This window comes from Mugil cephalus, chromosome 6, assembly GCF_022458985.1.
Source record: "Mugil cephalus isolate CIBA_MC_2020 chromosome 6, CIBA_Mcephalus_1.1, whole genome shotgun sequence".
Taxonomy (NCBI): Eukaryota; Metazoa; Chordata; class Actinopteri; order Mugiliformes; family Mugilidae; genus Mugil; species Mugil cephalus.
The window spans coordinates 10,125,477-10,140,776 of record NC_061775.1 but is presented as its reverse complement, the minus strand read 5'-3'; positions in this window follow the sequence as shown (position 1 = coordinate 10,140,776).

Sequence of the window (15,300 nt, the reverse complement as noted above, 5' to 3'; positions counted from 1 at the left end):
AAATGTTTGTGCATCTATATCTCTTTTTACAGCCCAGTGTATCATTATCCAATCTAAGAAGACAAAGTCAACGACCGGGGCAGACCATAATTGACAATGAAGCTCGACAGTTATCTGTAATTCCATCTGTTCTCACAACAAAACCAGAATCGTGACTGAAAAGCACATCATAATTACGTCAGGTCTTTTTCTTTCTTGATTTATGGCGGCACAATAGGCTTGGGATAACTATACTGGTTTCCATCGGGAGTTCCCAGCGAAAAGGAAGCAAGAGCCAACATCATGGCTCAATATATGACAGGAAAGATTTTGAAATGATTGAAATGTACTGTGCTACTGCAGCTACTTAAATTGAATTAAAAGATACATTGAATGCATTTTTCATCGTATTCATTTGAAAGACACCGTTTGAGTGCATTGCGCTTGCACAATCAAATAATTGTAACTGCTGTCACAACAATCTCAAGTGACTTCCTACAAGTGTAGCACAAGAGTCTTGAGCCTCCTTCGGCCGCTGCTACAGAATGGCCTCTCCTCCCCTTTCGTTAAAGGCTATTGAGATCCTCAGCAGCTGGGAGTGTTTGTCTCCTTGTAGTTCTCTGGTGATGGTTAGTTAAATTAGGGTCACGGGTCAGAGGTCAGCCCTGGCCCTGGTGTAGAATACGTTTAATTGACTTAGAGCCAACAACCTCGGGCAGTCACCTGTAACATTAGTCTATCTAACGACAAGAATACAAGCCTGGCGAGCGCCATCCACTTTACATTTTCAAATGTTACCTGCTGCCAAATTTGAAGCCAACAGAGCTCTGCTTACAGCCTCACAAAGTGTTATGAGTCAGTGATTTACCAACTGATTGTCCAGATGTTAACCACATAAAGTAGAAAACTGTTCTATTGCTGTAGGATTTGGTGCACACACTACAGAAGTAGTGGTTGGAAAATGTTAAAAATGTAAATAATCATACCTCCCACCTAGTTTGGAATCCAAAGATGCATTAGTACCGTCAAGTTTTTCTATGGTGCAAAGCGCTGGAAATTAATGTGTTGTGCACAGAACCAGGTCAGGAAACTCATTTTGTGCTAAATGTGTGTTTATGGCTCTGATGAATGAACTGTGCCAGTGTTTGTCAGGCATTATGATCAATACTAGTTTGAATCAGTTTGACATGTGTGGCTGGTGATAGGGGAGCCGACTGATGGCTCTGGGAGGAGAATGAATCATGTTCATTTGTCAACCTGGAAACAGATTGTAACAAACAAAAGCACAGTAATTTAAAATGATTGTATTCCGTGTTTGACACTGTAATAAATGACATGTAGCCTGTTTATAGTGGTATTGCATCAATGAAAAACATGTGGGATAATCTGTGAACGCAATGCTTCACATTATAACTATAACCTTATCACTATTATGACGCAATTTATTTGCTCATGACTTACGTGTTAACCAGTGCTACCACTTTATTGTTTGGTACATTCATTTCCTTAATCAACCAGATTGCTTAGTGTGGCCTATCTTATCATAAAATGCAATGCAGTTTGAGTATAGTCATACAGGAACAAACTTCGCCAGGCCACAAAATCTTTGCCGCAGTAAGTTGGCCTGGAGTCTCTGCTTTCATCTGAGGGGCAATGATTCCGATCTGTTTTCCGACATTTGCATACAGAGGTTATTTTCTCTGTTATGAGTTGAACCAGACTCACTCAATAGTTAAAAATGTGAATTTGGACGAGATTGCAGCAATGTGTTTCCCCTTTATGATATTGTTTGTTCCTCGCCCAGTCGATATGGATCGACACTAGCGTTCATTTAGAGTCATGTTTGGGTTCCAGTCGAATGTAAATCCTAGAATTTTTCCGCCTTCTGATGTTTGCCAATGAATCCTGAGAAAAATACAGATTTATGTATCTGCTAATGTGACACATTCTTTTTTTCCCCAGCTAGCTACCCAACGGCTTGCTATTTGATGTTTGTCAGGAAACATGGAGTCATCATCACCATTTAGCTGACAAGTTGGTAAAAAAAAAAACAAAGAGGATAAAACTGGTGGCTGAAAAACCAAAATTGTGAGTCAAATAAAATTGGAAGGGAAGTAATAATTATTAATTATTATTATTTGTAGTTGCTCCAAATTAGCTCATCACCTTTACAAGACATCAACCTGGTCTTTTTTTCATCAGTCAAACTTGCATTTAATGTACAGTTCATAAACTGTACCTCAAGAAGCTAGAGTTACTAGAAGTCAGAAATAATATGGCAGTGTGTGGCGGTTTCTTTTTTAAATACACAAAGAAGGATGTTTCATCAGTCTTATATGTTTCTGCCAGCCCACTGCTTCTGTGATGTTGCACTGAATCTCACCACAGCTCTCCTTGTAACAGCAGCCTCTGCTGGAGGAAAATCTCTTATTGTCTAATTATGGTAAGAACCAATGTCAATGAAATGGTCTGAGGGGTCATTATGTGGGGATATTTCTCACACAGCTACAGGGCAAAAACAGATTTGTGTTTGTGTGTGTGTGTGTGTGTGTATGTGTGTGTGTGTGTGTGTGTGTAAAATAGAGAGTAGGCAAGCTGAGGCTGAATAAACAAATTATACAGGTTAATGGATTGAAACAAAAGACGTTAGATTGAGCTAAAATGAATTGGAAAACCCAAACACAAAAGCCAGTATACAATAATAATATACAGTAATGGCTGGTCCTGTGGTAATTATGTATAAACCAGGTTTCAGACAGGAGTATACTTAGTTATCTGTCTTTACTTGTTCTATTAATGAAAGTTAAAGCCTTTTATCATAGTAAGATACTCTAATGTACTCATGCCAGCAATTGTATCAGTTTGATTTCATAATACTCTATAGATTAAAAAAAAAGAAAAGAAAAAAAACAAGATGTTTATGACATCCTGAGTGTTGCTGGCACAGAACTTTCAGCTCGGTGCCCAAGTTGTTTCTGTCTGGTTCATCCGAAAGAACGATTACAGTCTCATCAGACCAGAGCTGCATACAAATGCAAAGTCGGAGGTTGAAAAGAGGAACATTTTTAAATAGAAACATAACGTAAGGTTTTTACTATCTGCAGGTGTGACCACAATTCATCATAGAGAACGTGATCCACAAAACAAGTCTTTGAAACGAGAACAGATCCTTTGTAACTGCTTCCCGACAACCCGCATGAGTGCTCTTTGACCTGGAAATTAAGATCTGGTCATGACCAGCCTCAGAAACAACTTGATTTGGAAAGGATTGTGGGTCATGATTAGGAGTAACCAATATGCAGGAAACTGGATCCAAACCGTGTTCTGTTCCCCTTTGTTTCACAACCACCTGCTTTCAGTGCTGTAACATTGCATGGTTCCAACAGATCAGCTAGATGAGGATGTCAGTATCGGATAATACTACGAGACCGTGTGGGAAGGAGTGTGGCTATGGTTAATAAAGAGGCAAAAGACCTGCAGCGGGAGGCAAACTCTGGCTTACTGCATGAAAGTCAGACTGGCTGCATGCCCATCCTCCGCCCCAACCTCCACAGCCTCGCTTTCTGCTTCATAAAGAACATACTGGCACTGGATGTTGACACTGGATGTATACGATGAGCCGTGTAACCATCTAATCGAGACATTGTTCCACAGGATGCTTGAGTGCGACTGGTGTCTATGCATCAGGAACACTTTTCTTTGATAAATGAAAAGAAATCTAATCTTCAGCTTCAGCCAATCTTGGCTGTACAACATATTTCTTCCCATTTTCTTACTCAGGGAAATACCATGTTTGTTTTACCTATGGGATAGTTTTTGGTTATGATAAGGAAAGATTGACAGTGCACCTGTGGGCTGCCAATGTAGGAGGGACTCTGAAAAAGAGAGGGGGGGAAGAGGAGAGGGAGCGACTGCCGGAGAGGTTCCTCAGCTCTGCAAACCACTTCAGCTCTCACTTGAGTGCCTCTCTTTGGGCCTTAACCCACATAGACCCCCACCTAACTGCTTCAGATTGAAATTCCTCCACTCGGCAAGACCCTGCCGCCCCCCTTCCTCCCCCAGCGCTCGGCACACACCAAGGGGCATTCAAAACGCATTAACACCAAATCAATGGGAAACAGTGAAAAAAGCAAAAAAAGAAAGAGAAAATCTCCTTAGCAACATAATCTAGACGGCCTGACGAGAGGAGGAGTGAAAAGAAAAGAAAAAGAGAGGGGTGGTGGTGCCGTTTAGGGAGGGAAGAAGAATCGGACACAAAGGCCGGGCACACAGACGGCAACAAAATTGAAAATTAACACAGAAGAAACTGTTCCTTTTTTTTCATGGGAACACAATCAGCTACATTAAACCCGAGCCAGGCCCCTCCTCCTCGCCTGGCCTTCCAGCAGGATTTCGCCCCTGCTCCAGAGCTCTCAGGAAGGTAGTAACCCAAGAGGAGTATTTTTAGATACCAATAAACACATTGTAATTTGCATTTTCTCATAAAACATGCTACTTGGCACAAAAGAATTTACCGTTAATTTCTCTTTGGATAACGCTCTCATCGTGTTTGTAACCATCTGGTAAGTCAGAGAAATCCATACCAACATAAGTGGCATTCGTCTTTGACATGTGGCTGTAATTAAACGGCTGAAACAGGAAAACCTTCCTATAAATGTTTGTGGGCCTAATCTGCATGTCCACAAACACTTGCCGGGGATTTAAGTTGTCTCGTCTAGCCTTTAGACAAACACTTAGCCTGGCTTAATGAACTCTGGTCTTGAGTCTGGGGAAGGACAAAAGTCCCTGAGAGAGACCTCCAGTCTGTGTGCGCCCTGACAGCAGAAACAATGCGAGGTGAATTCATTCTGACTGAACTGAAAAAAGAAAAAGAAAAAAAAATCACAATGTGGTCCAACGGAGCAGACATACTATTAATGTTTACCTGCCAGAACAATCATGTGTTAATTTGGGGCATATCGCGAGGGCAATTAGCGTGGAGCAGGAGCCCTGGCCACCAGCAGCCCAGTGAGTGACCCCTGACCTCTACTACATGATCAGCCCATTGAGAGGAGGGCCTGCTTTAATTAGGAGGTCATTAAGAGCCCGCCTCAGCACACCACAGGACCACATAAAGCCAGCACCCACTCCCACCTGCAGTCACAGGAACCCGTAGCCCAGCTCACTGTGCCATAAAACTACACATTATAGGACTAACTGTATCTTGCGTTTGAAATCGCTTGGTAGAACGGTTCACTCCTATTTCTTCATTAGTCTAAAGAAACACTTTGTAGTAAAGGTAAAATTAAGGTTATAATCTGAGCCTGATTCATAGTATAAGGTACGGATGAAACGAGGAAAGGCGGGCGAGCACCACCAAGCAGGGGAGAGTCTGAAGAGCTGAAGTCGATAGAATATAAGGTGGAGAAAATAGATGACAAGGGAAAGGGCGATTCCAGAGCCCTTTTATTCAGGCCTCTGATTTCACACTCGCACAAAGAGCATTGGGGACGTTTCATCCTTTTCACATTTCTTCTGCATTTATCCAGTGTTATTCTGCAGAGCGGTGTCTCCTATGAGGGAGAGGGAGCGCGGCCCTGAGAGAAGTCAGCTCCATTCACAGCTTTATAAATCACCTCAGCATGCGCAGACCGTGGCCAATCGGCCAATTACGCCCCCCTGACACACCGGGGCTGATAAAGAAGGCCCGGGACAATGGGATCACAGGCCAGATAAACGACCCTTTAATGAAGTCGCCCACAAAACAGGCCAAAACCGCGCGCCCCACTTACGTATTCCATCACGCCGTTGCCCTCGCATTTCCTCTTGCTCAGCCGCCGCGGCAGGCACAGCTGGGGAGAGGGAGCCGCAGAGAAAGAGAGGCAGAGTGAGAGAAAAAGGAGAGAAAAATGACTCTGTGCTCTGACACTGCTAAGCCCCCCAACCCAAGGCCCCTTTCAGACTTTTGGCCGAACAAAAGCATCTGTTGCCATACTGTGCCGCTCAGACCCCCCCCTCACACACGCATACTCCGGTCGGGTAAGGAGCCTCGCAGGAGCTAAAAAAGGCAGCACTGGGCCGTATGCAGCTGAGGCTGCTCACCTTGTGGCTCAACCTTTTGTGCACCCCATTCCAGGAGCTTCTCCATCCATCTTTGTGTCTCGGGGACAAACAGAGAAAGAGAGAGAGAGAGAGACAGAGAGAGAGAGAGAGAGAGAGAGAAACTTTGTATGACAGAGTGAGAGAGAGGGGCACAAGACTGCAGCTGCAGGATGAATAGAGAGGGAATGAAGGGATGAGGTGAGAGCAAGAGAGAGACACAGAGAGAGGGAGAAGGGGGCAGCTGCAGGGTGGTCCCACCCCTCCATCCCTCCACCTCCAGAGAGTTGTTTGGCCTCTCTTAGGATTCAGAACACAAACAACTTAGTCGTCATGCTAACGTGCGTTGAGCTCAGACTGCTCCACTGAAAGAAGTGACAGTGAGGATGGAGAGAAACAGAAGAAGTAGGGACTGAGGTGCGTATGTTTGCCTAGACGTTTCAGTCTCCCTCCCTTTTTTTTCCCTCTCAAGGACTCCAATCTTTTTCTCCGCTTTCTGGCAGAATCATAAACTGAGTATGGAGTCAGCTTGCCCCACGTTTCCACTGAAGCTATATGATGTTTACGTTGGGTCGAACCGCAGGCTTCTGCTCTAATGGAAAACATTTTAGATCTCCTTCACCCTTTTACAAACACTTCCCCAAAATTACGCCTGACGTATTTGTTATCTTTGGAAGCTGCACAAAAAGCTAAATGTTGTGTGGATGCACAGTGTGAATGTGTAACAACTCACGACTGTGCATACTTAGCTGACCATCAAATAAATTAACAGAAGTATAAAAAAAAAGCATAACAAAAGTTACTTCTGGTTTCTATAACAGAAAATGTGGGAATATTATGTTGGAGTTTACATCAAAATATTCAGTTTATCAGTTTTTGTCTATTTACACCAGAGAGATTCCTGCACCAGGACCAGGTTGTTTCTTTTATAAACATAAAATACATTTTCTGCATTGCATGGCTCATCCAATAAAAAAAGGCCAGATACTGTGTTTAAGATGGAAGGAAGCATTTGATAATCTTTTAGAACAGGCTATTACAGTGTATACTCTACTTTGAGAACTTTCAAGGATGAATTTATTTCATTAGCCTTTATTTAACCAGGTTGATGCCGTTGAGATACAATGACCTCTTTTCTAAGGGAAGCCTGGCCCAGGCAGCAACAGCCGTCTAGGACAGTCGCGACAATTAAGAACAAACAGCAACTCGCACAACAACACAAATAAAATACATGGAAGATAAAAACAACAGGATTAAGATGAGGGCAACAATCCAAAAGCTTGCCTGGCATCTTTTATCAATTTGAATGTTACACCAAATATGGTGATGTTGATATTTTCCAAAGGAAAAAAAAAAAAAAATTTTCTGATGCAAATAAAACTTTTAAAACTATTTAGAAAGTACTAAATTATCTGTCACAACACTGAATAAGGGTTGTGTTTCTGATATCTAAAAAAGTGGATATTTTTAATTTTCCATTTTTTTTAAACAATGTATTTATTGCCATTTTTCTTATACACACACATGTACACTTGTAAATATACACACAATTATTGAATGTATGTAAACCTGTGCCTCATAACAAAGACACTCACTGTGGTATATAGTGTTGGAAACTAAACCAAAAATAGTTTAAAACAAACAAGACACATACACATCACAACCTTTTCAGTCATAAACATTTGTGCACATTTAATGAAACATTTCAATTAAGGGTATTGAACTCATTAACCATATTATGAGGTTTATGTAACTTAATGCTTCTTCCTCCTCGTCATTTTCTAGATCGATACTTGTAACAAAGACATTAAATGTTTCCCATATCTCTTCAAACATAATCCTGCCTTCCTTTTCGTATGTACGTCACTCTCTCCAAAGTTAAAAAGCATTTGCTTCACCCAGTATGTTTTCCAGGTTTTTAATAGGACAGCAGAAAAGAGCCAAAAACAAAACATGCACATCTGGTAAACGATAAACAGATCACAAAACATTTCAAATCAAATTAGTCCAGACTAATTGTTTACATAATTGTCAACACGCAAGCCGATAAAATGAGAGCGCTGTTGCACTTTTGTGAGAGAATAATCAGATGGTTTTCACAGCTGCAGGTGCAGAAAGGGTGTCACCGAGGTCAAAGTCCTCCTCATCTACCTCCCCTCGGCCTCTCCAGTCGCCTCCCTGGAGAGGAGCCGTGGACGAGCGGGCACCTCGGCCCGAACCACCAGCTTCGTCACCTTAACCTACTTCTTTGTACTCTGTATTTCTAACCTCACTGCCGAAGAAAACCTACCACAGCCCATACAAAAAAAAGACTCTTTAATTGAAAGATAGCTCTTCCTGATGAAGTACCTTTGTGTAAAATCCTCTCCTTTGTCACCACGAGGCTTAAAGCCTTTTTAAGATCCTCCACTGTGGTCTGTGTGTTTTCCTGATTTTTATGTAGATCAGGTCTCTTCCAGAGATGCTCCTACAGTATTATCACTGTAGAGATATCTTTTTCTCCATCCACACAAACATCTCTCACTCACACTTAAAACAAATTTACTCTCTTGGGCATTGTCACGCTTCAGAATGGGACTTTTAAGAGTGTGTTTAGCATTCAGGTTGAGTCATTCACTGCTCCTGTCTAAGCCAGGAAATCTTTGTTTGGCCGCTCCTCTTCAAACCTTGGAGTGTCAGGAGGGGCGGGGGGATCGATTTGATTCTAATCGGACCATGAAAAGAACATGATCTAACTACTTTCAGACCGGAGTATATTTAGGCCCACTCCTCTTTCCACTCTCCCTCTCTCCATTCCCCCCTACTTTAGTGCGGGCACAATGAAGCTGGCCAATTTAAAAAGCTTTGAATGTCTCGTCAATGACTTTGTGAATACTGGGGGAGAGATTTGGTGAAGAGAGGAGGCAGAGGGAGAGTGGGGAAAATGGGGGGGAAAGGGAGAAATGGAGGAAAAAAAAAAAGGGCCAGAGAGCAGACATAAAAATTCCAAGAGTTGTTTAAGCGTGGGTGGGTTCATTTGCATGACAGCGCCATGTGAATAAGACTGACCTCTTGGACCGCCCCAGTGCTAGGCCGAGCTGCAGCCCGACGTGCAGGCTTTGACCCAGCTCATTGACTCTGAATGGATACTCTGTCAAAAGGAGGGACCTTGCGGCTCTCAGCCGGACAGGCATCTGCAGACCTCCTGTTTGACACCCAGCTACCTCTATTCCAATCCCTACTACTAACACAGAAAGCCATGCACATGCACACAGGCACATTTACCAAACCATTAGGCAGATATCCAAACTCTCTTATCGCCAACCCTCAGGCCCGCTAGGAGAATCACAACTGAACAGAAGATGAGCCTACAGAGAAGCAAACATCCAGAGCAAAGCATAAAACATTTGAAAAGACCTTTCTTCACTTTCTTTATTACACACATGCGCGCACACGCGCAGACACGACAGGTGCAGCAAAGCCCTCGCACGTGCAGGCCCATCAACACGCTTCACTTGATGGCTCTATGATTTACTGCAGCAGGCAGGTGAGAGGACATAGAGTGGACCAGGGGGGTGGTTGAGCGATGTCGTCTGCATACAAATCCTAGTTAGCTGCCCCGAGCTCCCCCTCGACCCCATACAAAGTTGTGACTCTGTGCAAACACAAAAAGCTCAGACAGCTTACAAACACTCTCTCTATTTATCTGGCTGGCACAGAGCTGGGACGATGCAGACAGGAGCTCTTGGCCCTGACCTCGGCCGTCTAGATGCGCTCAAAAGGAAGCCCACTGCAGTCGTTAATGCAAACAGAGTGGAGCAAACGCTTGTTAAAGTTCTATAAGTGAATTGGCCTCCGGAGAAACGGGCGGACGATTCGCCATCACAGAAACCATTCACACAAGTACACACTAAATGCATTAATAGATGGATACATTTGATTTTTCATTTTTAAAATGTAGCTATGAGATGCCACATGAAACTTAACTGAAGTAATCTTCTCCAGTGTTTTGGATGGAAAATGACCACCATGTACACTGAACATAATTGTAATATATATATATATATATATATATATATATATATATATATATATATATATATATATATATATATATAGACATACACACACACATATACATATTTGTTCTAATATAATATTTTCAAATCCAGGGAACTGCATCCACGTACCAAATAAAATATCTATTTTTGTTCACTGCAGTTATTTCGGCTCTGTAGTCTGAATCTGCATACTAACACCGGACCTATCTAACATGTAGGGGACAAACTAGATCTCTGGGGGCGTGCTCCTGTCGGGAGTGGCTCTGTGCTGTCGCTGCTGCTACACTTGATGAGGCTGGATGCCACTGGCCACCAAAATCCAACCAGCTCATGTGAGGTTCCAAACTAGCTACCAAACAATTGTTTGCCTGTTGTATAATAAGCTCTGCTGAGCTTAAAACACTTTATTCGTTTCTCTGTTATTAAACCTTGCGATGGCCTCATTCTGGTTGATGCTATACAGCTTATTGTTGGGGAAACAAATGAAAGTGAACCCTCTCACTTTTATATTCTACATGTGTACATTCAGGCCATGGATTACAACATTTAATCTGGCTGCATTTATTTTCCGAAGACTACCCTCAACAAACCTGAGACTGATTAGACAATTTTACAGATAGTGATTTCTTGAAAATTTCCCATCCACAAAAAGTTTATGGAAGTTGATTATTGTATAATGTAAGAATAGAAAATTAATATTCTGATGAGAACTGAGTGTGGTTACGCTTGGCTTGCAGTTTCCTATTTTCCTTTATAATCATCAGTGATTCAATCACTTTATTATAATCAAATCAGTTAGCTGCATTCAGTGTGAATCACTTTTAATTTGCTCTTTCAGAACTGTCGCTGTGAAATATTTGATCCACTGTAAACAACATAGCGTTATACTGTTTCATACCAGGATATAGTTCTATATCTGAGAATTATATAAGAACAAGTAGATTTTCAAGTGCCATTTAACATATAAATCTGATAACCACATGCTCTGATGGGGAGAGTAGACAATGTAAGTGAACAGCAGCTGTAACGATGATGAAGACTCAAGCAGAGGATCAGATCGATGCGTCCTTCATTGTCTAAACGAGAAAAATGAGGCTCAGAACGCGCCCAGGCAAACTCTCCGCCTTCCTTTTAAACTTCTACAAATCCTACAGCACATTCACAACAGATGGGAAAATGTGGACATTATCTCAATTAAGAAATAAGTTTGTCTATTTGTGGGAAAGCTTCTATTTGACCTCAAACGCGGGGAGGAGCTGGGAGCGACAAGCTGCCCCGAGAGACGCTAACAGGCAACGATGAAAATCAACATAATGACAGACTGTACCACACATGACACATTTCCAAATTAATATTAAATGTGAACAGAGCGCATGAAGAAAAATAATTGAGAAATAGTGTTCATTTTAAAAGTAGTCAGTAGATTAAATTCTTGACGTGTCCTTCATGACTAGCGTTAATTAAGCAGAGCAGGAGTAGAGTGAACACAGAGGACACCAATTAAAACCAAAAAGCTGCAGGTTCTTTACTTCACGCCGACTGGGCTGACGATGTGATCCAGTACATGATGTAAGTGAAAAAGTTCGAAACATATTATCAGACGGATAAAGTGGCCGACAGGTATAAGGTGGTGATAATATGCAGATGACACAGTGTGGTTTGTTTGCTTCTTCACAGTCTGATAAACACAGGAAAGAGAGATTGCGGCCCACGTCTATTCAGGGCCCCGGCCGGCGACAAAAGACGCGGCCCGGACACACATTCCAGTCTGCTTCCGCTCCAGCACACAAGCTCAATCCCAGGGATTTCCCCCTTTCAAAGGGGAGAAAAAGAGGCTACAATATCACCTCATTTAAATTGAGGGAGAGACCGGTTCGGGCGACCGGGTGGAGGGACTCCTGTCATTCACTCTTTAAGACGTTTCCTCAGTTAGGTTTCACTGGAAGTCAGGAGCTCTCAGTTGTGAAGAGAGGAGGGGTGAGAACATTTCAGGTTAGGTTAACGTCGCCCAAACGAGGGGAGATGATTGGTTTTTAATGTGTGAATTTGAGTGAGAATATGTCTTGTAAAAAACAAAGAAAATATTTCTGATATTCTACAATTGCACTTTGTACGTGTTTCCATTGAAAGGTGTTTTACGAATGAGCTGTAACTCTCATCTCGTGATATAATTTTCTTAAACCCTAGTCATGCGAGACTTCACTTTGAGGAAGATGGACTTCAAATGAACTGGTCACATAACCCCCTGCATCCTCTCTGGTGACGGGGAAATGCGGAAAAACTGTTTGCACTTTTGCGATACACTTTTATATCGATACATTTGAAAAAAACAAATGATATTATTAATGATACTTGAGGTTTTTTTTTTTTTTTTTTTAAATGTAGGCGTTACCATTACCAGTTTTGTATTGTGATATTTAGGTTTTGCGCATTTCTATGGGTAATGGCATGTGTAGATGAGCTTGCTTTCAGAAGCAGCATAAAGGCATTGACTCTGAACCCATATATTTTTAGTTAATCATTAAAAAATATTTAAAAAAAAAACAACATCTTGATGTTCTTAAAAACTAGTAATGAGTCTGTACATGATAAGTTCCAGCTCCTGCAGTGTGGAGATGTACTACAAAGTGGCCCACAATGGAACAGCTTACTGCAGTAAGGACTGAAATTCAGGGCTATTTGACAACTCAAGCAAGAAAAGATTGAAATAAGGGCTGTTCTGTTCCGTCTCTCTAATGGCATTTGCTTAGTCTTTTGGAAACAACAGGGGAGGCAGAGGGGCAAATCAGGGCTCCAACAATAAGCTTTCATAAAGACATTTCTCTGGGAACGTAAGCGTGATTGGCGTCACTATCAGTCGGTGTTTATCTCATTTTCGAGACTCCTTAATTGTGTGCGCCATGAAGCGCCGGCTCGTACACATGCTGCGTCGAGTGTGGACATCCAGACGCACTCGTTGGCGCAGGGGCACACTTCAGTCTGGAGTGTCTGGTCTGAGCGGCTCTGTGAGACCGAGAAGCGTCTCCCTAATTAGAGGGAGCCTGGTGCAGGACATCTCTATAGGCCATCAACAGGGCCCTCGCCGGCTTTGTTCAGCAGCCTCTTCTTACACTGAGCCTGTCACTTTACTTTTCTATAGGACTGAGGGCCAGGCTCCTTAATAGTGTTTTCTGTAGCCAATCACTGGAACAGTTTGTGGATAGTTTCAAGTGTATGGCTGCAACACAACAATTCTCAGTTGAAAGGGAATCTGCTTCCTGATCCATTTTTAATGCACTAAAATTGAAAAGTTGTTCACTGATCTTTACCAGCGAATTGAAAGCACTCAAACCTCACAGAGATGGATATTAAAAGGCACTGCTCTGCTTTGTTTATCTGGCTGAGTTGTCACGCCGTTTTAAGATGTAATTATTTCCAACTCATTTTTGCATAGAAACCTAATTATTCACCGAGATATAAATTAGATTCCACATTCATGGAGACCATGAAAACCCCCCAAACTCCTGCAGGATACTATTCACTGGCGAGCCTCTTTCTCTCCCCTGCTCTCCTTTTCTCAGCAAACCATGAGATGGAGAGCAGCCACCGCAGCTGCTATTCACATCAACCAGATAATTGTTAATGAAAAGTCATTGCGTGGCATTATGTTGTCCGCAGGATCATTGTTCATTTCCCCCCATCACCACTGAGATCTATATGGAGGAGCAGAGTGTTTCCTTTGAGTTTTGGTATTCAGGATCTGTTGCCTAGAAACTAATAAAGGGCCAAATCATCCACTGTATTGGCCAAGATGGGCCGCAGACTGGCCCTGCACAACAATGCAAGGTTTGTAAAAAGGCGTTGATACAAGTTAATGACGCTTGTTCAACAAAACGTTAATGGGCTTCTTCACGGTATAATATGGCATGGGATGCGATGTGAATGAGAGGGGGGAACTTTAGCAGGGCACTTTTACAAGTTTGTGTGTTTTTACAACTAGGAGGAGCTGGATAGGTGCACGCACACCCACACCTTTTCCGAACACTATGATGCGCTTGCACAGACCTGGTTATTCCACTAAAGAGAATACATTTACACTTTTTGTACTTTTTTCAAATATCCAGCATTTAAACTGAATTTTCTCGTTATTGAATGGGCCTGTGATTAATTGCCCATCAGCATGATTTGAAAAGGGGTTGAATAGTGGAGGGTAACTGCTGCACTATAAAGTAAAAGGAGCACAATGTTGGAGAGAAAGAAGAGGCAAGCAAGATGTGGGGGGCCCCAGGGGTTTTATACATTTCTGACTTCTTGCTTTCTCCCTCTTTTTTTTTTTTTTTAGATCTAACGTTTAAACAGTGACTAATATTGCTGCCGCCCCATTTGCTGCACCGGCTTCTTAACCGAGGGGGTGAAAAAAAAAAAAAAAAAAGAAAGAAAGCTGCAGCCCTGTCACCCCGAGCAGAATAAAGGGAATCAAAGGATTTTTCCCTTAAATGGACTAATTTTCTCCTTGAATTATGAAAGTAATGGCTAGGTAACAGTCTGTGCTCAGTACCCGACGGCTTAATGCTTCCTAAATCCTTCCACGTGGCTCCACTAGTCCTGGCAATTAGGCCTCATTATAGCCTCATAAAGGATCTCATTTGTGGGATTACTTAATAGACAATGAAATTTTATCGTGCAGAATTATGGAAAAATAATATTAGACCTCGCATGGTGTGCAGAGGGCGCGCGCCACGCATCATTCCGCTTGGTTTCCTTACTGCCCCCCCTCCCCTCCCCTCCCTCTGGATTTAGACTGTTATCTGTATACCATAACAACTGCGCGTCTTCCTCGTTCAACACTGAATTCACTTTATTATAGCAATTACTGTCTGTATGACAGACATGCATTTTTTAAAAAAAATCTTTACGGTTGGATTTTAAAGACTTTCTAATTCTTTAAAGGAGTGCGTTCAGCTCACAGTTGATGCTTCATTTGCCTGTTCTCCACTAACCTGATTCATAATAAGGACTTTTACAGTAGAATTGGTATAAACCTCAGCAATAAGTGAAAACGTGGCTTCTACTGCATGCATATTCCAGTTTGATCCGTGGACTGTTTTTTGTTTTGTTTTTTTGCGGGGGTCAGAAACTAACCTGACCCGGGCCGTCTGCACCACAAACCGACTGACGATCAGGCTCTCAAGGTCCGAGGCGTTACTTGGCAGATGAAAGCAGA